The sequence below is a fragment of the Manis javanica genome, chromosome 2 (assembly GCF_040802235.1).
Source record: "Manis javanica isolate MJ-LG chromosome 2, MJ_LKY, whole genome shotgun sequence".
NCBI lineage: Eukaryota > Metazoa > Chordata > Mammalia > Pholidota > Manidae > Manis > Manis javanica.
In genome coordinates, this window is record NC_133157.1 from 116,085,764 (window position 1) to 116,100,684 (window position 14,921).

The 14,921-nt window shown below is 38.7% G+C and overlaps 1 protein-coding gene and 1 long non-coding RNA gene across 2 annotated transcripts in view; both read left to right on the forward strand.

Annotated features, from left to right (window-relative positions):
- LOC140845608 (interleukin-2 receptor subunit alpha-like) overlaps positions 1–14,921 on the forward strand; it is a 495,306-nt gene that overhangs the window by 168,029 nt on the left and 312,356 nt on the right. The gene's annotated exons all lie outside the window — the stretch shown is intronic.
- LOC140845191 (uncharacterized) lies at positions 7,290–11,253 on the forward strand. Its single transcript, XR_012123962.1, has 3 exons — positions 7,290–7,423; positions 8,962–9,050; positions 10,844–11,253. It is a non-coding gene; the product is annotated as an uncharacterized lncRNA (long non-coding RNA).

Below are 14,921 nucleotides of genomic sequence, written 5' to 3' on the forward strand. Positions count from 1 at the left end.
ATTCTTTGCATTTCTGTGGTGTCCATGGTGATTTTTCCTTTCTCATTTCTCATTCTGTTTCTGTGTGTAGACTCCCTTTTTTTCTTGATTAGTCCGGCTAGGGGTTTGTCTATTTTGTTTATTTCCTATAAGAACCAGTTCCTGCTTTCATTGATTCTTTCTGTCGTTTTATTCTTCTCAGTTTTATTTATTTCTGCTTTAGTCTTTATTATGTCCCACCTTCTATTGACTTTGCGACTCATTTGTTCTTCCTTTTCTAGTTTCATTAATTGTGAGTTTAGGCTGTTCATTTGGGATTGTTCTTCTTTCCTGAGGTATGCCTGTATTGCAGTATGTTTCCATCTTAACAAGGCCTTTGCTGCATCCCACAGGTTTTGTGTTGTTGAATTATTATTGTCATTTGTCTCCATATATTGCTTGTTCTCTGTTTTTATTTGGTCATTGATCCATTGATTATTAAGGAGCATGTTATTAAGCCTCCATGTGTTTGTGGACTTTTTCATTTTCTTTTTGTAATTTATTTCTAGTTTCATACCTTTGAGATTTGAGAAGCTGGTTGGTACAATTTCTATCTTTTTGAATTTACTGAGGCTCTTTTTGTGGTCTAGTATATGATCTATTGTTGAAAATGTTCATGTGCACTTGAGAAGAATGTGTATCCTGTTGCTTTTGGATGGAGTATTCTGTAGATGTCCGTTAGGCCCATCTGTTCTAATATGTTGTTCAGTGCCTCTGTCTTCTTACTTATTTTCTTTCTGGTTGATCTCTCCTTTGGAGTGAATGGTGTGTTGAAGTGTCCTAAAATGAATGCATTGCATTCTATTTTTCCCTTTAATTTCTGTTAGTATTTGTTTCACATATGTAGGTGATCCTGTGTTGGATTCATAGATATTTATAATAGTTATGTTCTCTTGTTGGACTGACCCCTTTATCATTATGTAATTTCCTTCTTTGTCTCTTGTTACTTTCTTTGTTTTGAAGTCTATTTTGTCTGATAGAAGTACTGCAACACCTGCTTTTTCTCCCTGTTAGTTTCATAAAATATCTTTTTCCATCCCTTTACTTTCAGCCTGTGTATGTCTTTGGGTTTGAAGTGAGTCTCTTGTAGGCAGCGTATAGAAAGGTCTTGTTTTTTAATCCATTCAGTGACTCTATGTCTTTTGATTGGTGCATCAGGCCATTTATATTTAGGGAGGTTATCGACAGGTATGTACTTATTGCCATTGCAGGCTTTAGATTCGTGGTAACCAAAAGTTCAAGGGTAATTCCCTTACTATTTGACAGTCCAATTTAACTCACTTCATGTGCTATTACACACACAACCTAAAGGTTCTTTTTTTTCCTACCTTTTTCTTCCTCCTCCATTCTTTGTACATTATGAATCATAGTCTGTGCTCTTTGTCTATCCCTTGGGTGACATCTGCTTAGCCTTAGGAATACTTCCATCTATAGGAGTCCCTCCGAAATGCACTGTAGAGGTGGTTTGTGGTAGGTAAATTCTCTCAACTTTTGCTTATCTGAAAATTGCTTACTCCCTCCTTCAAATTTAAATGATAATCTTGCTGGATATAGTATTCTTTGTTCGAGGCCGTTCTGCTTCGTTGCATTAAATAATATCATGCCACTCCCTTCTGGCCTGTAAGGTTTCTGTTGAGAAGTCTGATGATAGCCTGATGGTTTTTCCTTTGTATGTGATCTTTTTTCTCTCTCTAGCTGCTTTTAAACGTCTGTCTTTATCCTTGATATTTTCCATTTTAATTATTATATGTTTTGATGTTGTTTTCCTTGGGTCCCTTGTGTTGGGAGGTCTGTGCACCTCCATGGCTTGAGAGACTATCTCCTTCCCCAGATTGGGAACGTTTTCAGTAATTACCTCCTCAATGACACTTTCTATCCCTTTTTCTCTCTCTTCTTCTTCTGGTACCCCTGTAATACAAATATTGGTCCTTTTGGATTGGTCACACAGTTCTCTCAATATTCTTTCATTCTTAGAGATTCTTTTTTCTCTTTTTGCCTCAGCTTCTTTGTATTCCCCTTCTCTAATTTCTATTCCATTTGGCATCTCTTCTACTACATCTAATCTGCTTTTAAATCCCTCCATTGTAAGTTTCATTTCAGATATGGAATTTCTTAATGATTGAATCTCCAACTTAAATTCGTTCCTGAATTCTTGAATATTTTTCTGTGCCTTCATAAGCATGTTTATGATATTTATTTTGACCTCTCTTTCAGGCAGATTGGTGAGTTCAGTTTCATTAGGCCCTTTTTCTGGGGTTTGTGAAATTTTGGTCTGAACCATGTTCTTTTGACATTTCATATTTCTGTGTGGTGCCCACTAGTGCCCAGAAGCTCCAGTCTCTGAAGGTGCTCATCCCCTAGAGTGAGGCTGGGAGTCATAGGGGAGCAGAGCTGGTGCCTGAGGGGAGGAAAGATCTGTTTCCTGATTCCCATCTGTGGTGCCTGTCTCAAGTGTCAGAGCCAGTGGGCCGAACACACAGATGTAAGCCTCTGTGCTTGGCGTCTATAGCTGTTGTAGGCTGATCTTCCTTCTGGCTGGCCTGATGCCAGCGCAGTGATTGCTGGTTTGCATACCAGTGCTGGTAGGCCAGGAGGAAGGTGCAGCAGGTCATGTGTCACAGTGGGGTGTCTCGGAGCTGAGTAGGCAGCCAGGGGGATGGGGTGCCTGAAGCTCCTCAAAGTTCCCAACCAGCTGGGCAGAGCACACCCAGACAACCTTGTCCAGCTCTCCCCTCCCCTGCGCAGCAAGCTCCATGCAAACCCTGTTCCTTCAGCAACCCTCTCGCTGCTAGGTAGCCTCTCAAACCGCCTGTCTTTCCTTTGTCCCAGAGTGACTGGGTGTGGATCCCCTCCTCCACAAATGGCCACAGTCTGTCTCTGAAGCACTCCACTTGTCTGAGCTCCCCAACATCCAGAGCACCACACAGTGTAGGTTTCTGCTCCCAAAGCAGACCTTCAGGTATTGGTGTTCAGCAGTTCTAGGCTTCCACCCCCTCCCCCGTTCCATTTCTCTTCCTCACACGGGTGAGCTGGGGTGGGGGAAGGGCCTGGGTCCCGCCTGATAAAGGCTTTCATACATTACCCTGTGTTCGTGAGGTGTGCTGTGTTCATGAGGTCTGCATGCAGTCTGGTTCAGCCTCCTTTCTTGTTGCTGTTTTAGGGTTAGTTGTAGCAAATAACTATATTTTCATACTATTTGTGATTCTGGGAGGAATTCTCCATCTCACCTCTCACGCCACCATCTTGAATCTCTCTCGTCTTAGGTAGTTTAAGAAGAAGTCAAAGAAATGCACATATAGTAGACTATCATTTCACCTATCAAGAATACCAGGGAAAAAAATGCTTGATGAGAATATTCATTGCTAGTGAGGATGCAGCAAGGTAGGAGTGCTGATTAGGGAGCACATTGCTGTAAGATTTTTTTTTAAATCTAAAGATGCACAGCAGCAGTCTGTAAAATATTTATGTGAGTTGATCATCTAATCTGTCCTAAAGATAAAATCACCAAAACACAGAAAAGCTTGGTGCACAAAGATATGCATCAGAGCACTATTTAAAATAGATAAAGAAGTAATCTAAAATATCCCAAGATAAGAGAAAGGAATAGAAAACTATAGGATGTAATCTCATGTAACCATTAAAATAATGTTTATGAAAATATATTATTTACATGGGTATATGCTTACATTATAATGTTATTTTTCTTTTCTCAAAGGAAATACAATTAAATAAGTAGGATGATTTTTGTCATTAAAAATATTAGGCATAGAAAAAGACTGTAAAGAGTCCACTAAATGTTAAGGCATTATCTATGGGAGATAAATTTGTAAATGAATTATAAGGTCTTAACCATTTTTCTGTATTTTAAATTTATGTGAGCATGTATTGCATTTATAATCAGATATTAAGGATTATAAACACACATCCACATGACTTACTATTTTCACCCTAGTCACCATCTGTCTGGGAAACTACTTTCCAAATGACTTTTAGAAAAAGAACCCAGAAAGGTTGTTAGGGCTACCGTAAAATATCACAGACTGGGTGGCTTAAAAAGCAATTTTATTTTCTCCCAGTTCTGGAAGCTGGAAGTATAAGATCAAAGTATGGGCGGGCTTGGTTTCTCCTGAGGCCTATTTCCTGGACTTGCAGATGGCAGCCTTCTTGCTGTGTCCTCGTGTGGCCTTTTCTCTAGGCAGGATCCTCTCCAGTGTCTTCTTCTTCTTTTTCTAAGTCCTATGGGATTAGGGCTTTACCCTTGTGGCCTGATTTACCTTTAAAGGCCCTCTCTCCAGATGCAGCTACATTGGAGATTAGGGCTTCAACAATGAATTTTGAGAGGACACAATTCATTCCATACCATGCAATCATTTATTTAACATTCTCAAGTCTTCCGACATTCAGAGGGGAGTAATACAGAGGTGAATAGAAGTTCCTGTCCTCATGGAGTTTCCATTCTCCTAAGAAACAGGATAATAAACAAGTAAAACTGCTGGAATTCCTGTCTGGGAGATGGGGGAAGGTGTCTCTGAGGGGGTGAGAACTGACTGATGAGTTGAGCCGTTCTGGTGTTAAATCTGTGCTGAGAGATCAGCACTTATATTTTCACCTGCCTTTCAAGCCAGGTGAAAGCTTGCAACCTCTCTCAGCCTGTGGTAGCCCCTTTTCACTCTGCTGTGTGAGTCTTAGGACTCAATTTAGTAATCTCAAATCTCTCCTGGGGTGCACTTTGGCCCTAAATACTTAAGCTTGTCTAAGCCCTTGCTGTGGAGAGGTGCCACCCATCAGCTTTCTTGCCACTGTGTCCTTTAGAACCCACACTCGAGTCAATGAAGAAAAAGGAGAACTTGACTCAGGCATGAGGTTTCCTAACATCTTTAAATGATATATATGTACCATGATTATTCATCTACCCCTTTTCAAAATGGAATTCAGACCATTGGAACTGCCAAACAGTTCAGCTTTACTACACGTACAGAAAATGAAAGTTCCTGTGGCCAGGATTCTCCTGGCCCTGGTTGGCTTGCTCACTACACATGTGTGGGCGATACGTTATTACTGACTCTATATAAAGAGCTCTGCCCAGTGCTCTGGGGCTGCGTGGCTGCAGGGCTGCAGGAGTCGGAGCCTGGAGTGGTGGCAGTGCCAAGAACAGAAACTGAGAAGATGGCCCGGCAGGGAAGCTCTGAGGCAGAGGAGACCTGCTTGCTGCATGCAGACTTGCTCTAAGGCAGATGAGATTCTAGCACTTGACCTGCCACCATGGTAGTAAAGTTATAAAAAACCCTTTATATCCAACCTCAAGAATGTTCCATTGTCATTTTTTGGTCCCACTGAATCAAGAGTGAACTTGCCTGGGACTGAAACCCACTAGATTTAGTTGTTAACACTACAGTTAACAACTCTACTCATCTGCATTTAAATGTATTTTTAAATGTATAGGGCAGAGCAGAGGAATCAGAAGAGTTATGTGAGCTTCGTTTCTCCACATCTGCTTAAAAAACAGCAAAGCATTTTGAGAGCATAACTGCTATAAAAATACATAATATTTCGTTTTACGCATGATCATTTCACTGAAAGTGGTTTATAAATCCTGAATAATAGCATTTTTCCCTCCATTGGTTTGCCTGGAATCCCTAGTGCTAACAACTATCTTAAAGGGGAACCCATTCTTTCCCAAGTTACTCATTTCTGTTACATTTGACTTGCCACGAAAGCATTCAGTGGATTTTGACAGAGACAAATAAAAATGACAATGCATTGATTTAGACCGTAACCTCGTGCTTTCTATAGAAAACATACAAAAGCCCTTTTGCACTTTGCAGCTGTCATTTAAGCTCTAATATGCTGCCATCATAACGTGTCCAAAAGCCAAGTAATTCTAGGGCTGCGAACTTCTACCAAGGTTACCTTCAAGTGAAAAAGCTCTGAAGCTTCAAACGTTGTTTCCCACTGGATAAACTAAATGTCTTTCAGGTGATCTACCTTTGAAATCAATGCTTCTGTCTCATTTTTATATATTAGATCCTGTTTTATTAAAAAATATACATTTATTTTTCCTGGTGATATCCTTGAAATGAAATTTCAATTTCATAAGGCTCCAGAAGCAATGATTAAGTTTTGGCTTATCCAGTGCCCTACCTGCCATTGGCTAAATTCCTCTGTGAAGTTGCCAGGAGTAAGGCCTCTGTCTGTGAACGCCTTAAAGTACATTGTACATAGTGTTTATCTGTCTATGTTACCTGGCATTTTGAATATTTATTTACTAAACTTATCACTCAAGTTCTACTTTAAATCCACTGAGGACAAGGAGTTTGTTTCAAACATTTTTATCACCCATCACAGTGCCTTATTATAAGATGTTTAATGAAAATTAATGAAATAAAGACTATATTAAAGTAATAATAGACATAGACTGTAATTTTTATTTGTGAATGGTGCAAGACATTCTGACCTAGTGGGTATTTGACATACTTTCCCCAGTAATTGGGCCTTATCACTGATATTGGGCCAGTACCCTACATAAGCATCACCATAAGTCATAGTTCAGAGGTCGTGTATGCCCTCTTCTTTACAGACTGCAGTGCTGGGGCGGGGATGCAGTAGGAAGGCAAAGTCATTGAAACAAAGCTGCAGCACAATTTAGTGTCCCCTTTGTAAAATGGATCATCAGCACCTATGTTGTGCTGGCACCACAGTCTAACATTAATTATTCATTTTTTAAATTGTATGCATCTTATACTCAAAAGCAAATGATTATTATTATACCAAGTATTTTGAGTTTGTTAAAAGGAGATTGTTACCTTCATTTAGTAGATGAGAAAGTGCAGGGTTACTGAGAAGTTATGTAAATGTTCTTGAGAGATCCATTTCTGAAACTAGGTAAAGGACTTAAATTGGGGGAGGGGTAACCTTACAATATATTAAATGAGTATTATATAAATTCTGGAAATTTCATTATTGCTAATTCACAACATATTCTCTTGCATTTTGAAATCTCAAGATGTCTGTAATTGTAGTATAGAGACTAGAAACTTTTTTGTACTACCCTTAGTATAATCTGGGCTAATTTTAATGAGCTAGCAGTTTTGGAAAAGAGAAATAAAATGATATCCTTAGTTTAAGGGCAAGATCATAGGGAACAATTTCTTATAATATGTGTAAAGTAGAACTTTAGATAATTACTGTCAAGCCACAAATTATTCACAAAATTTTAAGTAAAATTTTTGCATGTATCATGTGCTGTTATAGAATGAATACATAAATGAAGATGTTGATGCTAGAGTCATTGAATTTGAAGATAACCAGCCCCTCCTAGATATGTTTCTGCAGAAGCCAATGGGTTTACTATCCCTACTCAATGAAGAAAGTAGATTTCCTAAGGCCACCGATCAGACTCTTGTAGGTGAGTTTTAAGTCCAATGTTGTCTACATAGGTTTCTGATACAGTCATGTATGTAATTCTTAATGGTCAAAAATATTTTTTTTAAAGTATCTGGGGAAAAAAATACCTGTCACAAAACCTCCATATCTAACTTTAAAGAAGAGGCTTTGGATCTAATATTTGGACCAATGAATGTTCATAATAAGATGAAACATTTAGGATGAATTAAACAAGTTTGGATATTGGGCTTGGATATTTGGATATTGGATATTATGTTAGAACCCAACCCTAAGAGCCTATGTTAGAATGATGCTGGAAATTATCCAGCCCAAAGTTAAAAACTGGAGGGCAAGGCAAAAGGACAGCTCTAGAATTTGAAGAGATAGCTAATGGGAAGGAAATAAGTTCATCTGTGATGTCCTAGTCATTTCTCTAAATAGCCTCAAATACCTTAATAATCCCTAGTTATAGTACATTAATAAATATTCACAGTAATACTTCTGAGTTATCAAAGAAAAATTAAACATCCATTTTTTCTGTTTGAGAAGGCACAGATGTATATACTGTATTTAAAATAGTATCATCTAAAATGGTGAAAATAAAAAAGATCCTACTCCTTAAGAAAACCCAGATTTTGCAGGTAGCTGAAAAATCATTTTTTAATGTAGAAACATCATATTCCCTGATGGTAGGAGATACTGATTATGCATAATAAAAACTTGCAGAAAATTTAGATTCACATTTTTTCTCTCATTTACTTTTGGTAATACACAGAGTCTGTTTCTTACCATAAAGTTTGTAATGTTGTTTCTTTCAAACTCATTGACTGGCTTAGTCATTCCCCTAACTGGACAATACTAATTGAAAGAAGATGACCCCAAGGTCGTGGGGGAAATCATCTTATAGCAGTCACTTTATTTTTGCTGTTAAAATGTTCCTTCTTGGACATGGAGTAAAAACTCTCTGAAGGCAGTAAAGTTGTTACAGAAATGTAACTGCCTTTATGATCCCTTTGTGTTTCCTAGGTAATCAATAATAGCATATAGCTCCTATAATAGAAAAGAGAGCCTAAACACCAAGTCTCTAGGCTAATGGCTTCACCTCAAACTGTGTCTCACAAACCACTCTGATTGGTCAATGTCACAGTTTCCTTCCTGTGTACCAGTGGCTCTCAGAATGTGGTCCCCAGACCAGCAGCATCAGCATCACTTGAGAAACTGCTAGAAATGTGACCTCCTGGATCCCAGTCTAGACCTACTAAGTCAGAAACTCTGGGTGGAGGAGACCCTGAAATCTGCTTAAATTGCCTTCCAGAAAATTCTTATGCCTGCTAAGTTTAGCACTGCTGCTCTAAATCATAATGGAACGGCAAAATTATGATCTTGAGTTTCGCCTTACCTCTTATAATTGTATTCCAAATATGCATAGGTTCATTAATGTAAGGTTTCTTTTTTTCACCATACATCATCCGTTTTATGGTGAAAGAGATGATTCTGCCAATCAACATTTTTTGAGAATTTCCTACATACTTGATATTGGGGTTCAATATTTTTCTATAGAAAAATTTGAAGGTAACCTGAAATCACAGTACTTCTGGAGGCCCAAAAGACTGGAACTTAGTTTTGGAATTCACCATTATGCAGGAAAGGTAAGAATTTTGAAGAATTATGACTGAGTTTCTCTTTGGTCTTTTCAACAATAGGGGCAGACATGAAATTAGGCTCCAAAATATTTATGGGTAGCTATAATAAGAGAATCACGTGTTTCCGACCCTATCTGGCCCTAACTCTGTTCTCCAACTAGAGCCTTTTCTTAGTTCAGCAAACAGGTTATAGTTTTTTTAGAGTAATATGTATGGAGAAACTAAGGGAAAACAAGAAAGAAAAGAAAGACACAGCCTCAGAGACACCATCTTTCTGAACCTAAGATCTGGCTTCACGTGAGACTGGGTGGCAATGGGTACCAATTTTTTCTTTCTTTTAATGGTAGCCGGGACTGTTTACATAAACGGCCTTTTCCAAACTTCAGGTGCTTCTCTCTCCACTACAGCCTTTGTCTCTCCTCCCTCCCAACAAGAGAAGGTGCCAGGCTGGAGGTATCATCAGAGCACTGAGCTAACCCAGAGAGGTGGACAGTTAAGCAGTTAGAGGAAGAAATGTCTGTGCATCAGTAGACACACGCCCCCACCCCAGAGCAACCTCAGATATGTTGTCCTACACTGAAGGACACTTTCTTGCCCTTCTGCAGAAAAGAACAGGTCATTCCTTCTCAATGCTGTTTGAAGTATTGGAGGTCTAAGAAATCAAGAACAATGCATAATATGAGAATTACATAAACAAAGGAAAAGAACACAGAGCCCTAAGCAGTCTACTTTACTAGAATTTCTGTACTCCACAGACTTCAATATTCCACAGACTTTCATCCCTAAGAAAGTACCTTAAATGTTATAGTTATAGCCTCTGTCATGATTTTCAGCATATGATTTTTCCAGATAAGCCTCTTTAAAACATCTGCTAAGAATTGCCTCAGATCATTGAGTCCAGCTGTTTTTAACAACTGTGTCAGTTGGCTTGGACTGCCATAACAAAATTCCACAGGCTGGGTGGCTTAAACAACAAAGAGACTAAAGGTCCAAGATCAAGGGGCCAGCAGGGTTGGTGTGTAGTGAGAGCTCTTTTCCCGGTTTGCAGAGGGCTGCCTTCTCAAAGCATCCCCCTATGGCCTCTTTGTGTACATGAGGGGTGGGGATAAACAGGTCTCTAGTGTATCCTCCTCTTCTTTTAAGGACACCATCCTCTGGGTTTAAGATCCCAGACTAATGACTGCATTGAACCTTAATTATTTCCTTAAAGATCCTATCTCCAAACATAGTCACATTTTGGGTTAGAGATTCAACCTATTAATTTTGGAGGGATACAGTTCAGTTCATACAACTGTATTGGATCATCCTACAGAAATCTTTTCATTACACTGATCTTTAGAAAATCTTAAATTTAAAAGTGCCTAAAGAGTAAATACCCACAGTGTACTTAGACCACACTACTACCGAGAAAAATCTGTAGTGGCCAATTCCCTGCCAGTGAACCATGTGTCACACAAATGTGAATGGCGTGGTGGCCCAGTGTGCTGCCTTTGTGCCCCCCACAGCCCTCCAGATAGAAAAAGGAGGCACACCAACTTCCAACATCATTTTTAGCAGGAATCAAGCCTCTACTATCATTTCAACCCAGAGAAAATCTGTAAGACAAATTTTTCTGACAAGATACACTGGAAACCTGGAGAGGTTTGCTTTTCCAACCAAGTTGTAAGGGACTAACTACCCTTATAGATCTGTGTATCTGTTGCTCCCCACAGAGTAAGCTCTCAGATACCTCTCGATGATGATGACGATGTGATGATAACATTGATTATAATAATGATGACAGCATACTTTTCCAATAGGTCCTCTATAATGCAAATGGGTTCCTAGCTAAAAATAGAGACACCCTTCCAACTGACATTGTGCTACTTTTGAGGTCATCAGAAAACAGTGTAATTCGGCAACTAGTCAGCCACCCTCTGACAAAAACAGGCAAGGTAAGGCAATTTCCTTAAACTAAGGTTCCTCAGGCTACATCAAGTGGTTTCTGCCTGTGTTTTTGTAGTATAAGCTTCAGTTTTTCACATTGTTTTTTTTTTTGCAGCTTATGAAATATGCATTTATTAGTATCCTCTGCCAAAATCCTCTGGAGAAAATATAAAAATGAATATAAAGAAGCTAGGTTTTCATTAAAGAAAAGTGTGTGGAGCAGTCACCAGACAGTATCATGGTGTCCTAGCTGCTCAGAGGAATACACTCACCTCCAGAGTGTTCAGAGCTGCCTGCTGTTTCAGAGTGGGCAACTTTTGAATGGTTCCTTGAGGTTCTTTGATGGTTAGTGAGCTCCACCTCATTGATTAAAAACTTGTGTGACTTTGTCCCGCCCACCCATACATCCTTGTACTTGCCTTTAAATAGAAAAAATGTAGTTTGGGTTGTTTTTCTTTATTGGAGTTTAAAATTGTTCTCTGTGTTTCTTTTTGTATAATTTTTTGAGGTATAACTAATATACAGTAAGCAAATTTTAAGACACTAAAATTTGATGTTTTTCACATGTATAAGCTAGAAAACTGTCACCACAATCAACAGTGAACATATTCATCACATCACGTGATGTTTCTTTGTGCTCTTTGTAATCCTTCCTTCCCCACCTCCCTATCCCTATCCAATTGTTCTAGCACCATTTGTTGAAAAGACTGTTCTTTCCTCCATTGAAGTGCTTGGGTGCCCATGTGAAAAATGAATGAATTGACTACATGTGTATAGATCTATTTCTAGGCTCTCTATTGTGTGTGACTGATATTTATCTATCTTTATGCCAATTCTACACTTCTTGGTTACTATAGCTATATAAATATGTTGAAATCAGGTAGTATAAGTTACCCAACATTGTCCTCCTCTTTGAGAATTGTCCAGGCAATTATGATTTATTTGCTTTATAAATGTAAAAATGGGCTGCTCAATTTCTACCAAAAATTCAGTGAAACTTAGATTAATTTTGAAAGAATTGATATCTTCACAATGTTGACCCTTTTAACCCTTAATTTCTCTCAGCCATGTTTTATAGTTTTCAGTGAATATTCTCGCACATCTCGTCAAGTTATTTGCAAGTATATCACATTTTTAGCTATTATAAATGGAAATTTTTAATCCAAATTCTGTTTGTTCCTAGTATATAGAAATCCAATTGATTTTTGTATATTGGTCATTTGCACTGCAATTTGCTAAGCTTATCTATTAGAGTGGCTTTTTTTGTTAGTTCCGTAGGATTTTCTACATAGATAATCATGTCATTTGTGAATAGTTTGCCCTTTCTTTTCCATTCTGTTTACTTTTATTCCTTCGCCTTGCCTAGTTGTGCCAGCGAGACTCACCAATGCAATATTGAATATAAACGCCCAGAGTGAACTTTCTTACCTTATTCCTGATCTTGAGGGGAGAGCATTCAGTTTTTCTCCATTAAGTATATTAGCTGTAGGTTTTTCACAGATGTCCTTTTTCAGGAGAAACTTACTTTCTATTCTTAGTTTGCTGAGTATTTATCAGGTATGCATGTGTCTTGCCAATGGGTTTCAGCCCTGGGCAAGTTCACTGTGTATTCAATGAGACCAAAGAGTGATAAGGGAACGTTCTTGGGGTGAAAGGGTTTATACCCAGCTTTATTCCCATGGTGGCAGGTCAATTAATAGAATCCCATCCACTCAGAGGGAGTCTGCATGCAGCAAGCAGGTCTCTTGTCTCTGGGCCTCTCTGCCCCTGCAGCCATCTCAGTCTCTGTCCTTGGTGCTGCCACCACTCCAGTCTTGTCTCTGCTCTCCTGAAGCCTTGCAGCCATGCCACCGTGTTGCCCAGAGCACTGGGCAGAGCCCTTTATATAGAGTCAATAACAACGTATTGCCCACATGTGTTTAGTGAGCTAGCCAAGTAGGGCCAGGTGAGAATCCTGGCCATAGGAGCCTTCACTTAATCCACACCATATAAAACATATGCAACCAGGATCTCAATACTGTGTTGCATCTTCCGGCTATCAGCACAACAGTGCTAGTTGGCTGGAAAGAAAATAAGAACTTAACTGTCTAAAATGTTTCAGTAATTCAGATCCTTAAAGCTATCAGAGGCATTTTTGTTTTATATTCACCTAGACATGAAAACATAATAATGATAGCAATAGATAAATTTGTTATATATTGCAACATGCTAGGCATTGTGTTGAGTACTTTCCTTTCCCCCTGATAACAACCCTCTGAGGAGGGACTACTTTTGCAGATGAGACATAGAGTCTTGGAAATGCAGACAAACTTTCTCAAAGTTACCTTACTGGGAAGTCTTAGAAGTCAGCTTGAAAGTTCAGGTTCTTTAATTCCGTATTATTCTGCCTCCAGGATTCTAAAATAACCATGGCCCTTCACATGTGTGAGTGTAAATATGAAATGTATTTCAGCCATTATTAGGGGAAAATGCACTGCAATTCCTTGCAATGGACAAACATCTCTGGTATGGTTTATTACAAGTTTCTTCATCATGTCAACTATAAATGGATATATTTTCTGAAATATATCCCTGCTGATATCCAAATGAACTTGCAAGACTTGCACTTATTTTGCTGTTAAATAATTTGATGTCTTGTGTATAATATTTGTTAAAATGAAATTATTACTCCTTTACTAAATTTATTCTAGTTCCATTTTCAGACAAACAAAATTTTAGTGCTTGGCTAATATTAAGTAGTGGTACTGTTAAGTAATGGGTCTAGCCTAATTAATTCATTAATAGCAATTTGTATAGTCATCATGCTTCCAAGAATGCTCCAAATCTGCGGTAATTTTTTTCTAAAACTTTCCCTGGTGATCCTAAAAAAAGGGAGAATAAGTACAGTTCCTGAAGCTGCCCCTCTGAAGATCATCTGGTATATTCAGTAAGTGTCACCTTTGAAGAGTGAACACTACAGTGTACAGCCAGCATGAAAGCATCGCACACATCCATCTCCTGAGCAATGAGGGAAGGTGGAAGAGAGCAGGGCAGAGGCACTGCCAGCCACATCCCAGGCAGGGTTCGTTCCTGCACCATTGCCTCAGAGCCAGCCTTTTGCAACCACAAAGAATGTGAAGGATTTGACGAAAACACATAGCCTCTACCTATCCCCTAAAATAACGAGTGGTGACAAGAAACCTTTCTGAAGTGATAATGAATTCTGGAGCTAGTTTGAACATTAACTTTAGGATGATAACCCCTGGATGGTGGGTCAGTTGGTTTATTGTGCTCGGTGGGGGATGGGAGAGGAATGAAGTTGAACTCACATTTTCAGGGCCTACCATGTGCCAGACATACTGTTGCATATCATCAAAATTCTGTGAGGCAGGCATCATTGTCCCCATTGTATAGATTCAAACTGCAACCCAGAGACTAAGTAAATAAATGATCCATGGGCAATGAAATTTAAATACTAGCACTGGTTTTCAAGTCCAGGTCTTCCTGGCTTCCATGGCCGTAATTTTTTCCCTACACTGTCATTTTGTTATGGCCTTGGGTTATGTACACTAATGTAGCCCTAGCACCAAGCACAACATATTTCTGAATGTTAGCTTGAAAATGTCCATTGCTCTCAACCATACTTGATTTGCTTATAACCACTTCACTTGAATTAATCTTAATGATTTTTAAGGCCCACTATAAAACTTACCATTGCATTAAGGAAAATCTCAGGGAAAAAAGCAAATTGCTCCCTTTTTCACAATCACAGCATGTCCTGAAACATCTAAAAGGAAATTCAACACTTACGGCTACTTTTTCTATTCTGCAAGCTGGAGTTTTTTCTGAATTTAAAATTTGTAATATTATTTTATCCCTAATTTTCTTAACAGTAAATCAAGTGAGTATGAATATTGTGGGATTAACAGTGTGTATTTTAATATTTAAGTAAATGAGGAAAATCTTCTAGCC